At 49.0% G+C, this 14,494-nt stretch overlaps 1 protein-coding gene across 2 annotated transcripts in view; it reads left to right on the forward strand.

The window, feature by feature from the left end:
* The first annotated feature begins 251 nt into the window (after positions 1-251).
* XRCC6 (X-ray repair cross complementing 6) overlaps positions 252-14,494 on the forward strand; it is a 153,390-nt gene continuing 139,147 nt past the window's right edge. Inside the window, exon 1 of one of the 2 annotated variants that reach the window (XM_069231263.1) lies at positions 252-386. The gene's annotated coding sequence lies outside the window, so the exon portion shown is untranslated. Of the gene's footprint in view, positions 392-14,494 lie in introns of both variants that reach the window. The other variant, XM_069231262.1, reaches the window with a different exon arrangement.

Below are 14,494 nucleotides of genomic sequence, written 5' to 3' on the forward strand. Positions count from 1 at the left end.
GTATTGTATGAGTTGATTTTGAGAAGCAAAGGAAAAGAAATCGGAAGTCCTCGCCTCCGTGCCCTTAACGGAATTACATTTTTCAGACAGTACCTAAGATCTTTTTATCATGTTTCCTGCAATAAAAACGCCTTCCCAACTCAACATGGCCCCGACTGACAGACGAAACACAGGCTGTTTTGTCACTAAAACTAAGGAAGGACAATTTAACACATGAGCGTACTGCCATTTTGACAACTATGCGGGCTGATGCGAACTAGAATCGGCTACAGGGGTTTCTAGGCAGCTTTACTCAGTTTAGTTTCGTTTGAAACCGCAGGGCTTTGGAGGACATTTGAACATTTGGAGAAGTGAGAAGGGAGAGTAGCTTTCGCTGTCCGTTTTCTGTAAGGTATCGCCCTTTTATAATATTATCTAGTTGTGAGCCATCTCTTTTGATGATTTAATTCTTATTCTATATTCATATGCGCGATTTAATGTGTTTGCGCTAAGATTTTCCACTCCCCATCAGTGTTTTCATTCCCCGTGTACTCGCGTAGCTATTTTCGTTTTTCTTGCACATGTGGCCTTAGACGTTCAAAAACGTGTTAACTTCTTAAGGTAGTACATTAGTTGGCGACTGTTGACTGGAAGTGGTGGCACGCTTCGGAAGCAGCTGTGTAGTTAGTGCCAGTACTGGTTATGGCAAGCAATGCGTAGTTCTTGTCTGGTTTTCAGCAACCCACGCTGTGTAAAGGCGAGTCGGGGGACAAACTAATGCAAACATTCTAGTTTGCACTTCCCTTTTATCACTATATGTTTTCTTTACATTTTGCCACAAATCCCTGAACGTGATGTAATTTTATGTGGAGTGTTAATAATGATGAAATTAGAAAAATATACTCTGTGAACATATAGATTGGGAGTAAATGTGTGGCAGAGGAAATGAGGAGGAGCCACGAGGGTTGAAGCTTGAAAATCCGAGCCTGGCAGTGAACTTGTACATTAATTTACAAAGAAAATCTGCTGCAAAGAATGTTTAACACGGACAAATGAGACAGCAAATCTGTTCTAGATTATTTAATTCGTCACAAAGATTCTGCATTTTAAAATATATTACAGGGGTTAGACACTTGGAGTAGAGTCTTTGCGTGCTCAGCATTTTTGAGTGGATGGTGATAATAGTAGTACAATAACTTGGTGGTTAAGGCAGTTCTGTGTTTTGTACAATCACAGATCTGACTAATAAAGTAGCATCGAGGGTTAATATGCGTGCTGCAAAGAACATCATGTAACATGCAGAGCACATATTTTTATTGATGCAGACAAATAAGTGGGTTACAGCTTTTCACGCTGAGATCAGTTTATTACTTGCATTTCACAAATTGCAATCCTCCTAATATTACACAGTAATCTAATCCCCACATCAAGGAGAGGTGCATGCAAATTCTAAGACGGGTTTAGATCCTTATTTTTTTTTCTCGAATTGCTGCTGTTCTTAGATTGCAAAGAAGGCAATTAATAAAGTGCTTGAAACAGACAACCCCCAATCACTGTTTTACAAAATAATAAATAATACATTAGTAGGTGCCATTTAAATTATTAGTATAATTACTAATACACACAGATAAATATTGCATTTTTATAGTGCATGCACATCTCTTACATAGGGGGGTTAAACAAAGTCCAAACCCTGCCTCCAAGACACAGTTTCTCTAAAGAACTTGTGAAGTGAGAACCTTTATGCCTTTGTTTCCTTCCATCGAATTGTCATCTGGGTGTTAGGTTACAGAGGACCCCCCAATTAGGGTGATATTTGAACAATAGAAAGGGTGATGGCCTTTTAAATCAGACTCTTGTTTGTACCCAGGTAAACGTGAAAAAACACAGCCCGCACTGCCTGCAGATTGCTGCACTAAACAGAATGCAGACAACGTACAGGTGCTACTGAATGTTATGTCAAGACCGGAGGCTCTATTATGCATTCTTTTCTTACTTTATTTTAAACAGCAGCAGTCAAGAACTACAACTCCCAAAATGTCTAGCAACAGGCTAGCCAATGGGAGTAAAAGAGAGTCAAACGCTGGACCAATAAGGAGTCACCACAGAGTACACCCTTGACTCTTTCACCTTCCTCATTTACTGTGTTCATAATATTAATGTATTAGTCTCTTTTAATTACCTACTACTATTGTTTTTCATATTTTGTTTATATTACTGCTTCCGATACTGTTTCCCGTTGCCCCGCACCCCACGCCCCCCACAGGCTTTTTTTCCTCACGCGCTCCGTTTCCTTTATCAACCGTTGCATGTTCTATTACTGGCTCTTTTCAGTTTCTGGTCAGTGCGCTGCGCTCTCGCGGTTCTGACCGCACTGTGATTTCCTCTTTCTCTGCCGGCAGCGCACCTCCCTTTTCACCGGCTTTCTCCGGCGTCAAGTGCTCAGCTGACCGCGCTGCTTCCTCTGCGATCCGCATTGAAGTGTTTGGGGGCGCGGCCTCTCACGTCTTCTGGCTTCCCTGCACTGTCCCACCCCCCCGGGGGGTGGTTTATTAGTCGGAGAGACTGTTCTCTCTCATTTAACCCTTATTTAGCCAGGAGCTTCTTTCTCTGTCGTTTTAAAACTCATTTACACTGTTTTTTCTCTCTTTTAATTACAACAAAACATTACTTCATTATTTCTCTATGGATTCCGACAGTTCTCCTGTCATGCCTGAAATAAATGAGGATGAGGAGGTTTTTAAACAGGATTTGAATATGTTTATTCAGTCGTCAGTGAAACATGCTTTACAAGCATCCATGGAAAAAATGTCTAAGAACATTAAGAATACGGTAAAGTCCGTGGTGTCCAATTCTCTGGCCCATTCTGAGGGGGAAGGCAGAAAATCCAAGCAGGCTACTTCTAGACCTGCTAAAGGCGCTCAAATGGACACTCAGGTTGCCTCACAACAACAATCTTAGGACTTGATTCCTCCCAGGCCCCCTGTGAAGGAGGGGAACAGTTCTAAAAAAAACTTACTACTTCTCATTCCAAATGTAAATTTAAATCAAAACATATTGATGCGCCAAAAAAGATAATTGTTTCAAACATTTTGGACACTGATGATGATGACATGGATGATTTTTCTCATTCTGACAATTCTGACGACAACTTTCCTCCATCCTCTCCTCCTTCTAAGCGCCTAAAACTCTCACTCAAGGATTCTTCATCCAACATTATAGACTCCGAGGGTGTTCCAATGTTTGACCTCTCACTGATCCACCATCCTAACTCTGCTGAGTGGCTTCCTTCTGAGCATGTAGGAGATCATATCTCATCCCCTCTGCGTCTCCCCTTGGACAAGCAAACACATGCAAAGCTCAGATCTTAGTGCCCTAGACCTTCCCTAGCCTCTAACATCACCGCCACTCCTTCTATTGATCAGTCCCTTATAACCTTTTTCACAACGTTTGGTAAGGACCCCCGCAAAGGGGTTGAAAAGGCCTGGACGACTTGTCAGGACAAACTTTTAGATGTGGTGGGGCCTCTGGCTCGTATTTTCGATTTAGCGGAGTCAGTCAGACTAGATGATTCTCCCATTGACCCGTCAGATCTTTCACTCTGGACTCAAAGAGCTTTCTGCCTCATAGGAAACGCCAATTCAGCAATCATCCATGAGAGAAGGAAGGGTCTCTTATTAAAAATGGACCCTAAGCTGGCTAACCTAGCCTCCCTGGATCCCGGCATTCAAGCCGATGGAAAACTCTTTGGCAACTCTTTTATTAAGGACCTCAGTCGTTACGTTTCCACTTTTTCGTCACTGGATAAAGGCCAACAATCTTTAAAAAAGGTTTTCAACCAAAGGGTTTTTGCACGGCCCGGTAGAGGCAAGAGCCGCTTTACTGGCCGCTCGTACCAAAACCAGGGTGCAAGAGGCTCCTCCAACTCCTTCAATTCCTACGGTCAGGAGTTCAAACCGCAGTTTTACCCGCAAAGGTCCAGAGGCTTCGGCAGCCTTGGACATTGTTACGCCAGACCAGCAATTCTCAAGGTAAGCCAATTTTTTGGCCTTCCCGTGGGAGGGCGTTTATGTTATTTCCTTCCAAAATGGCAGTCAATCTCATCAGACCCTTGGGTTCTAAACACTGTTCAGGGTTATTACATCAAACTCTTCTTCCCTCCTTTCCAGTCCCACCCTCCCCCCCTCCAAAATTCTCTCTTTTAATGTCCTCTCTCACTACTTCAGAGGTTTAATCGCTCTTAGACAAAAACGCGATCCAACCTTCTCTACCCGATCCTTCCGGTTTCATCAGTTCCCTTTTTCTTGTTCACAAAAAGAACAAAAAACTCAGGCCAGTAATCAATCTCAAATCATTCAATCAATTTGTAGTGTACCGACATTTCAAGATGGAAACTATACTCCATCTCAGGGATATTCTTCTTCAAAACGACTGGTTAGTCAGATTAGATCTTCAGGCGCTTATCTGACCATTCCTATCCATCCTGCTCACAGGAAGTTCTTACAGTTCCCATGGAGGTCAAAAACTTATCAGTTTTCCTCCCTTCCTTTTGGCCTTTCTTCTGCACCCTGGTGATTCACGAAACTGTTGAAACCTGTTGTAGCTCATTCCCAGATCTCTGGGTATCAGACTCATAATTTACCTCGATGACATTCTTATCATGCACCAGAAAGTGTCTTCTCTTCTTTCTCTTCTCTATACAGCAACCTTGCTCTTCACCGACCTAGGTTTCCTTATAAATCATTCTATGGTCGTCCCTTCCCAACAAATAGAGTTTCTTGGGTTTCAAATAGACTCTGTCTCGGCCACCCTCCTCCTCCCTCCATCGAAGGTTTCGGCAATAAAAAAATAACTTACTCTCACGCTCCAAAAGGATCTAATTTCTCTCTGGCCCCTCGCAAGAGTGGTAGTTCTTCTCTCTTCAATTCAGGCCATTTTTCCAGGCCCTCTCCATTATCGTGCTCTGCAATGCCTAAAAATCCTTCATCTTCGCAGAGGTCTTTCCTTTTCCGACCTCGTTTCTCTAGACAAGGAATCCCGGATGGAGATTTAATGGTGGATATCCCATTTAGATGCCTGGAACAGCAGATCTGTCTTCCCCCCTCTGTGCCTGATCTTGTATTAGAATCAGATGCAAGTCTTATGGGCTGGGGCGCCCGCTGTGGTTCAGTATCGACTGGCGGTATACGGTCCACAGAGGAGTCAAAATTGCATATAAACTGTTTAGAGCTTCTTGCAGGCTCCTTTGCGATCAAAAGCTTTACAAAAAACAGCCCCCAGTGTCCCATCCTTCTTCGTATGGACAACATATCCGCAGTACGGTACATCAATCATCTTGGAGGCACCAGGTGCAGACCCCTTGCCCTCCTGGGCAAGAGCCTTTTGGAGTTTCGTCTCTCCCACAAATTTTCCCTTCTAGCCGAATACCTCCCAGGCTCCTTGAATTCCACAGCAGATTGGCATTCCCGTTATCTCAAAGACACCAGCAATTGGAAACTGCATCCGTCAGTCTTCCAAAAACTTGCAAACAAATGGGGCCCCTTTCGCATAGACCTCTTTGCATCTTGGCTCAATTCTCAACTTCCACTTTTCTTCAGCTGGCGTCCCGATCCTCTGGCCAGCTCCACGGATGCTTTTCTCCAAGACTGGTCCCGGTCGCTCAATTATGCCTTTCCTCCTTTCATTTTAATCAACAGAGTGCTTTCCCAGGTCAGGCGTCAAAAAGCCTCCATGGTCCTTGCAGTTCCATGTCAACAGACTTTCCCATTCTCCTTCCGGTGTTCCCGTCTCTCCTTCTGGACCCATCCGGATCAATCTAATCCTCAGAAATTCATTAACCCTTTCAGCTTGGAAGGTCTCTGGGTCCCCAAACAGACCTTTCCAATTTTGGCAGAGGCTTCAGAACTCATTAGTAATGCCTCGGCTCCTGGCACAAGGCGAGCCTACAGATCAGCTTGGTCTCTTTGGTCAGGCTGGTGTGTGGGGAAAATGTGCCAATCCCTTTTCAGCGAGTCTAAATTTAATTATTAATTTCTTAGCTGCCCAAGCTAGCGCAGGTAAGTCTTATAGAACCATAAATCTTTATAGATCTGCTATTTCTATGCACCATTGTTATTTCAATGGCAAGCCTATTGGGGAACATCCTTTAATCTGTCGACTCTTGAAGGGAATAAAATTGTCGACACCTCCGTCCTCCAAGTATTTCCATATTTGGGATGTTTCTCTAGTTTTGAACTTGTTTCTCGATTGGTCGGACAATTCAGGTCTTTCATTAAAAATGCTTTCTGCCAAGCTAACAATGTTGTTGTGTCTGATTTCTATTAAACGAGTCTCAGATGTTAAATCTTTAGATGTTTCCGCCCGCCAGTTTATGCCTACGGGTTTCCTATTTCACATTTCCAAACGCACCAAAACCAATTTACATACTGTCTTCTACCCCTTTTTTCCTGACAAACCAAAACTTTGTGTAGGTCTTTGTTTAAAGGAATATGAAAAAAGAACCTGTAACCTAAGAATGTCCTCTTCTCACCAACTTTTAATTCCCTTTCGTAAACCTCACAATCCATTTTCATCAGCCACATTAGCCCGTTGGGTTAAATGGGTGATGTCCTTAGATATTTCCACCTTTGGTGCCCATTCTTCCAGGGGAGCAATGGCTTCCAAAGCTTTTTCACTGGGTTCCAGTTTGGAGGACATTATCAGGTCAACCGATAGGTCTAATGATAATGTTTTTAGAACCTTTTATTGCAAACCTGTTAGAACCGCAACTTCTTTAGTTATTGACAAGCTTTAAACTTGCATAATAGAGCCTCCGGTCTTGATATAAAATGTAGATTTTCCTAGTAATTTATGACGGAAAGTCTTAATTTTATTAAAGACACGAAGGCGAATATTATCCTGCCGCTATTTTTACTAACACATATTTTGTCTTTTCCCCCCAGCATTACCACAGTCATCGGGATAATTCCAGTTCCACCGCTCCTGTCGACGCGGGACTTCAAGACTCCGCTTTTCCAGCCTCTTCAGGACCTTTCCTCTTTAACTTTTATCTGGCTCGTTGCCCGTGTTCAGGACTTTTTCTCCGTCTCTCTCGCTTTGGCAATTATAGGACTTATTTTCCCTTTGTTCTATGACTCTGTTTGATCTGCTCACTCAAGAAAAGAGGGCTGCTTGCAGTCAAGGGTGTACTCTATGGTCTGTGGTGACTTCTTATTGGTCCAGCGTTTGACTCTTTTACTCCCATTGTTAGACTTTTGCCAGACCTTTTGGGAGTTGTAGTTCTTGACTGCTGCTGTTTAAAATAAAGTAAGAAAAGAATGCATAATATTCGCCTCCGTGTCTTTAATAAAATTAAGACTTTCCGTCATAAATTACTAGGAAAATCTACATTGTGTCCCAAGTTTGGAAAATTACACCAGGAGAAATTCAACGTGTTTTCTTGGGTTGGCCGGATCCCAGATCCAGCCCAGAGATAGCTGCCGGAACTGGGATTGCCTCAATCCTCCTACTTTCCAGCACTGTTACTCCTGTCAGACAATTGGATATTTAGGAAAGAGAGTTAAAGAGGGAGCGGTTTGCAAACATAATGGGGGTCATTACAACATTGGCGGTAAAAGCCGCTTACCACCGTGCAGAAGACCGCCAATACACCGCCGCGGCGGCGGTATTCCGCCACAGCTATTATGACACACATCTTGGAATCCGCCGAAATTCAGACACCCACACAACACCGCCACACCAAAGGTCAGTGATAAATATGCGGAAACAAATCCTCCACCTCCACGCCAACAAAAACACGCCCATGCTATTACGACCCACGAATCCACGCGGCGGTCTTTCAACCGCGGTATTCCATTGGCGGTACACACCGCCGCGCTCAAAATACCCACACATCTCCAAAACACCGCCACATTGGACAATTCCAAATACACACACCTGATACACATATGAACACCACTCCCACACATCCAATACAATATAAAACACACACTCACATCACCCACAAACCCCTACGACCACAAATTAGAGACGAAGGCCAGAGAGAGACAGCACAGAATAGATAACACCATCACACAGAGGCACACTACACCATCACCCACACAACATCCACGCACAAAACACCACATACCACTACACTCACCACACTCATCAACACATACACCACCCCACACATCACACACACCACCCCATGGCACGCCAAAGACACCCCCGCTTCTCCGAGGAGGAGCTCAGGGTCATGGTGGAGGAAATCATCAGGGTAGAGCCACAGCTATTTGGCTCACAGGTACAGTACACATCCATAGCCAGGAAGATGGAGCTATGGCAAAGAATAGTCGACAGGGTCAACACTGTGGGACAGCACCCAAGAAATAGGGAGGACATCAGGAAGAGGTGGAACGACCTACGGGGGAAGGTGCGTTCAACGGTCTCCAGGCACCACATCGCGGTACAGCGGACTGGCGGCAGACCCCCACATCCTCCCCCACAACTAACAACATGGGAGGAGCAAGTCTTGTCCATCTTGCATACTGAGGGCCTCGCAGGAGTCGTTGGAGGAACAGACGCTGGTAAGTCAAATCTTCACTATCATATCCCCCACCCTACCTGCATGCTATCACACGCCCCCACCCTCACACCCTCCCCTATCACCCTAACTCCTCACTCCATAACACCAACCACCCATCCCAACCCCAAGACCTGCATGACACAACTAAGCATGGACACCCATCACTAAAGCATGCCCACTGCACAGACCCACAACACCCCCCAACCATCACCACACAAGCCCCCACACAGGAATGCCTGCACAGGGGTTCACGCAAACCCAACCACTGCACACCATTACACACACACATGCAATAATCATGTTCTCATACCCCTGCAGGAACCCGAAGGAACGTCACCACACCAGAGGGTCCAGACAACACCACTCCACCCCCAGAAGAGGCCCACAGTGACGACAGCAGCTCTGCCCTACTGGATCTTGATGACCAGCCCGGACCATTGTGGGCCTCAGGACAGTCGGTTCCCCTTGCCCAGCCACAGCCCAACACCGAACTGCCACCCTCTGGGAACACCAGCACAGCACCCACCCAGCGTGCCCATACCTCCCTACCCAGGACAGGTCAATCAGCGGTGTGTCCACCACTACAGGGCACCCAGGGTAACCCACCACCCCAACAACAACAACAGGGACCTGGGGGCAGTGGTAGTGGGCACACGGTCCAGGGGACGAGGCACAGGAACACAGGGGAACTGGGAGGGCTGCTGTGCGACGGGGGCGGACAGGCCAAGGGAACCCACTCTCCACGAGGCCCTATCCTCCATCATGGGAGCATACCACCACTCCCAGGAGACAATGGCAACGGTCCTGGACAAGTTGCAGGAGACCCTGCGTCCGCAGGAGGAGCAGTATTTGGGGTTCAGGGAGGAGCTCAGGACCATCGGCTCTGCCCTGGCCACCATCGTAGGGGTGCTGACGGACATTCAAAAGACCTTGAGGGACACCGTGGCACTCCAAGGGGCCCCTGACACTAGCCACGACGATGAAATGCCCACCACCTCCGCCGGCTCTAGTGGACAGGACGCCCCGCCACAGGACCACCACACCAGCACCCCACCCCATGCAGACGGACAACCACCACGAAAGCGGGCCCTGAGATCCAGGAACAGAACAGAGCAAGATGGCAAGACCCCCGCCAGGAAATAAGACTACCCTGATTGTCCCCCCACTGTCCCACTTTGTTACCCTGTCCAGATTGGAACTGCCCCAGCTCCACTTCCAATGGCCAGATGTGCAATGTACCTGTGAGACTAATAGACTGGACTCTGCCATGGACATTATTCCACCATGACCTCTCGCCATTTCACAACCCCCCTACATTTTTATGCACTTCAATAAACACCCTTGAAATCTTAATAATATTGGAGTCAGTCAATGATTGTGAACTTTGTATTGTCAATTACAGTGTTAAAAAAGGTTACCCATTGGAAGGTCAACATACCAATGTCACACATCAGAAGCCTTTCAAGGGTGCAAGCTGTTGACACGTAGGTTAACACATTAGTGAAACTGAAATGGAAGGGGACAACTCAGTTAACAAATAGGGAGTGAAATGTAGGTACAGGATAGAGGTAGACGTGTGAAATGTAATATAATGTGAAACATGAAATTTTACTCACCTGTGTCTCATTGAAAATATTGCTGTATGACTGACTCCCTGTTGTCGTTTTCATCTTCATCAGCTTCCTCCTCATCACTGTCCACAGGCTCCCCCGCTGCAAAAACACCGTCATCTGGATCATCCTCCTGCAGAAAAGGCACCTGACGTCGCAATGCCAAGTCATGGAGCAGGCGATGATGATGTCGCACACCTTCTTCGGTGAGTAGAATAGGGACCCACCTGTCATATGGAAGCACCTGAACCTGGCCTTCAGGAGGCCGAAGGTCCGCCTCATTGTAGCGTTCCTCTGCCCTGGTCCTGGGATTCCTCACTGGGGTCAGTAGCCAGGACAGGTTGGGGTAACCAGAGTCCCCCAATAGCCATACACGGTGCCTCTGGAGTTCACCCATCATATCAGGGATGCTGCTATTCCGCAGGATGTAGGTGTCATGCACTGAGCCAGGGAACATTGCATTTACCTGCGAGATGTACTGGTCTGCCAAACAGACCATCTGGACATTCATCGAATGATAACACTTCCTGTTCCTGTACACCTGTTCATTCCTGCGGGGTGGACCAGAGCTACATGGGTCCCATCAATGGCACCTATGACGTTGGGGATATGTCCGAGGGCATAGAAGTCACCTTTCACTATAGGCAAATCCGCCACCTCAGGGAAAATGATGTATCTCCTTACCTGTTTCAGCAGGGCAGACAACACTCTGGACAAGACATTGGAAAACATAGGCTGGGACATCCCTGATGCCATGGCCACTGTTGTCTGAAAAGACCAACTTGCAAAGAAATGGAGCACTGACAGCACCTGCACGTCAGGGGGTATTCCAGTCGGATGGCGGATTGGTGACATCAGGTCAGGCTCCAACTGGGTACATAGTTCCCGGATTGTGGCACGGTCAAACCGGTAGGTCACGATGACATGTCGCTCTTCCATTGTCAACAGGTCCACCAGCGGTCGGTACACCGGCGGATTCCGCCATCTTCCAATATGTCCCAATTGACGGTGCCTAAGAAGGACAACAGCGAAAAAACTGTCAGCATTCCTCCAGGTATGTACCCACAGTCATGCACAAGACTACACCAGACAATTAACCCATCCGGGAAAGGTTTTGAGTGTAGGCCTCAGTATGTGTGACGCAGTAGTAACTGAAGCCATGGGGGCCCCTCAAATGGCGGCTGCCTGACCTCTAAAATGGGACAATGGAATTGTGGGGTAACTGCGCTGGCGTTGGACACCGTCGCGGTAGGCGGTCGTAGAGCGCGGCGCAATGCTGCATTGGTTAACATTGGACCCTATGGGTCCCAGGAGCCAATGAACAGGTGCGCCGGCGGTGATGATGCGCACCGCCGCGGACGTCACCACCATTTTCTATCTGTTCAATCACTAGATACCTGACCTTCGACAGGAGAGGACCTACACTGCTAGTGCTGCTCTGACCTCGGTCTGGAAGCGACAATGGCTGCTGCGTCTGGGGAAAGGGTCCCTGCCTTCACTGCACAGGAGTTGGAGAAACTTGTGGATGGGGTCCTTCCCCAGTATACGCTACTCTACGGTGCTCCAGACCAACAGGTTAGTACACAGGGAGCACGTTGTATGGGCTAGGCCTGGGTGGAGAGGGCTGGGTGGATGAGGGAAGGGGGCAGAGTACATAGAACAGTCATGCATGGGGATGAATGGCCCACAGGGATAGAGTTGGGAGGGGGCCAATTACAACGATGGTGCAGTAGGTAATGACTGTTCCTCTTTCCTTGTGCATGTCATGTAGGTCAGCGCCCACCAGAAGAGGGACATTTGTCGTGCCATCGCCAAGAAGGTCCGGACCCTGGGGGCCCACCATAGACGGGGCACCCACTGCCGGAAGAGATGGGAGGACATTCGCCGCTGCAGCAAGAAGACGGCGGAGGCTCAGCTGGGGATGGCCTCCCAATGTGGGAGGGGTGCCCGTCGCACCATGACCCCCCTGATGTTCCGGATCCTGGCGGTGGCCTACCCGGAGTTGGATGGGCACTTAAGGACATCACAGCAGACACAAGGGGGTGAGTTCAACCTCATGCAATGGACTTTGCGTGCTGTGGAGCTGTCTGGGTGGGGGTGGTGGGCTGTGGGTGTCCCTAGGCCAGGGCAAGTTAGGTAGGCAAGGCCCCTCCGTTATGTAGGCCATGTGGCACTCTACCCCAGCTAAAAAAAAGGCAAATTGATGTATAGTTGCCCCTTTGCCATCCATGTGGGCAGATGTTTACCATTGCCATGTAGGCCATTTCCCAGGAATTGCATGTGCAGAGGGCAGGAGCACGGCGTAATGCAGGGGGCTGCTGCGTTTGTCTTGTCCGCCAACGGTAGCGGTATGCCATGCACTAAAACTCTCTTTCTTCTGTCTCCACTGTTTTTCTGCTCTCCCTGTCCTTCTGTACATCAGCATCATCAGGCGGAGGTACAGTGGCACCGGAGCACGAGGGAGCTGCATCCCACATGGCCATGGAGGGCCACACCACAGACTCTGAATGCACCATTGGGACTGAGGGCGAGGGGAGCTTCACGACGGCCACAGGATCACCAAACAGCGACACGGACTCGTCCGCCGATCGGAGCTCCCCTGTGGTGGCGGCACCATCTGTGCGCCCCACTTCTACAGGTACAGCCGCCACCTCCCCTACCAGCACCGCCCTCCCAGCAGCCCCTCAGCGTTCGCCCCGTGCCCGCTCACCCAGGAGGGTGGGCATCACCTTCGCCTCAGGCACCTCAGGCCCTGCCCCTGTCACCCCTGCTGCCCTCAGTGAGGAGGCCATTGACCTCCTCAGGTCACTCACTGTTGGACAGTCTACCATTGTGAATGCCATCCAGGGTGTAGAACGAGAGTTGAAACACGGTAATGCATTCCTGGAAGGCATTCATTCTGGTCAGGCTGTCCTTCAGCGAACCCTGCAATCTCTGGCCTCAGCACTGATGGCAGCCATTGTCCCTGTGTCCAGCCTCCCCCCTCCAACTTCCTCCACCCAGACCCAATCCCCTGTACCCCAGCCCATCCCAAGCACACCTACATACCAGCATGCACACAAGTCAACACCCAAAAGTAGCTCAAGCAAACATAGGCACCACACACACCACAGGCACTCACTCAAGCATCAGACCCATACAGACACAGCAACATCCACTGTTTCCACTGTGTCCCCCTCCTCCCTCCCAGTCTCGTCTATACACACACCTGCATGCACCACATCTACAGGCAGTAGGACTCGCACCAGGACACCCAGCACCACAAGCCGCTCACCTGCACTCACCACCTCCACTGCCATATACACGTCCCCTGTGTCCTCTCCCAGTGTCTGTGACGCCCCCTCCCAAAGTACACAAACGCCGGCAATCACTCACCCATCATCCATCCACCTCACGACAGCCTCCAGTACCTGCACCTTCACCCAAAACAGCTAAAGTGACACCTCTTACAACCACCTCCTCTTCCTCCACTCCCAGAGCCCCTCCAACTACCCATCCCAGTGTACGTCAGAAACTGTCCCTATGTCAAATTCACCTTTTTGCCCCCACCCCCCCTCCAATTCATCAGTCCAGTCGTAGCGCCTCAGCCAAAAAGCCTCCAGTACCAGTTGTGCATGTTCCAAGTTTTTGGAGTGCCCCGTCCACCAGGGCAGGCAGTAGGACCCGGAGCCAAGGCACTGTCAGCCCACCCCCTGTAAAGGCTCCGAAATTGGAGAGACTCCTGGTGGTACAAACAGTGAAATGGGATCCAAGGCGATTGGTGAGTCATCTGTAACTCAAAAGAAGGTGGGGAAGGTCCAGAGGAAGTCTCCCCAACCTGTTGTGAGTGTCACGGCGGAGAAGTGCGCCATCATTTCCGGCGGTCCAGACACAACCGCCAGCACCGTCGTTACTGGTCAGGAGACCACCGCCAGAGTCATAGCCCAGGAGGGCCCAAGTATCGTCACTGGTCCAGAGACCACCGCCAGAGTCATAGCCCAGGAGGGCTCAAGTATCGTCACTGGTCCAGAGACCACCGCCAGAGTCATAGCCCAGGAGGGCTACAGTATCGTCACTGGTCCAGAGACCACCGCCAGAGTCATAGCCCAGGAGGGCTCCAGTATCGTCACTGGTCCAGAGACCACCGCCAGAGTCATAGCCCAGGAGGGCCCAAGTATCGTCACTGGTCCAGAGACCACCGCCAGAGTCATAGCCCAGGAGGGCTCAAGTATCGTTACTGGTCAGGAGACCACCGCAACCGCCGGAGTCACAGTCCAGGAGGGTCCAGAATCCCACAGCCCGCTGGGCAATGATGGAACGTCAAGCCACACACCAATGTCCAGTGTGGAGTTCCTCATGC

This window comes from Pleurodeles waltl, chromosome 4_2 (genome assembly GCF_031143425.1).
Source record: "Pleurodeles waltl isolate 20211129_DDA chromosome 4_2, aPleWal1.hap1.20221129, whole genome shotgun sequence".
Lineage (NCBI taxonomy): Eukaryota > Metazoa > Chordata > Amphibia > Caudata > Salamandridae > Pleurodeles > Pleurodeles waltl.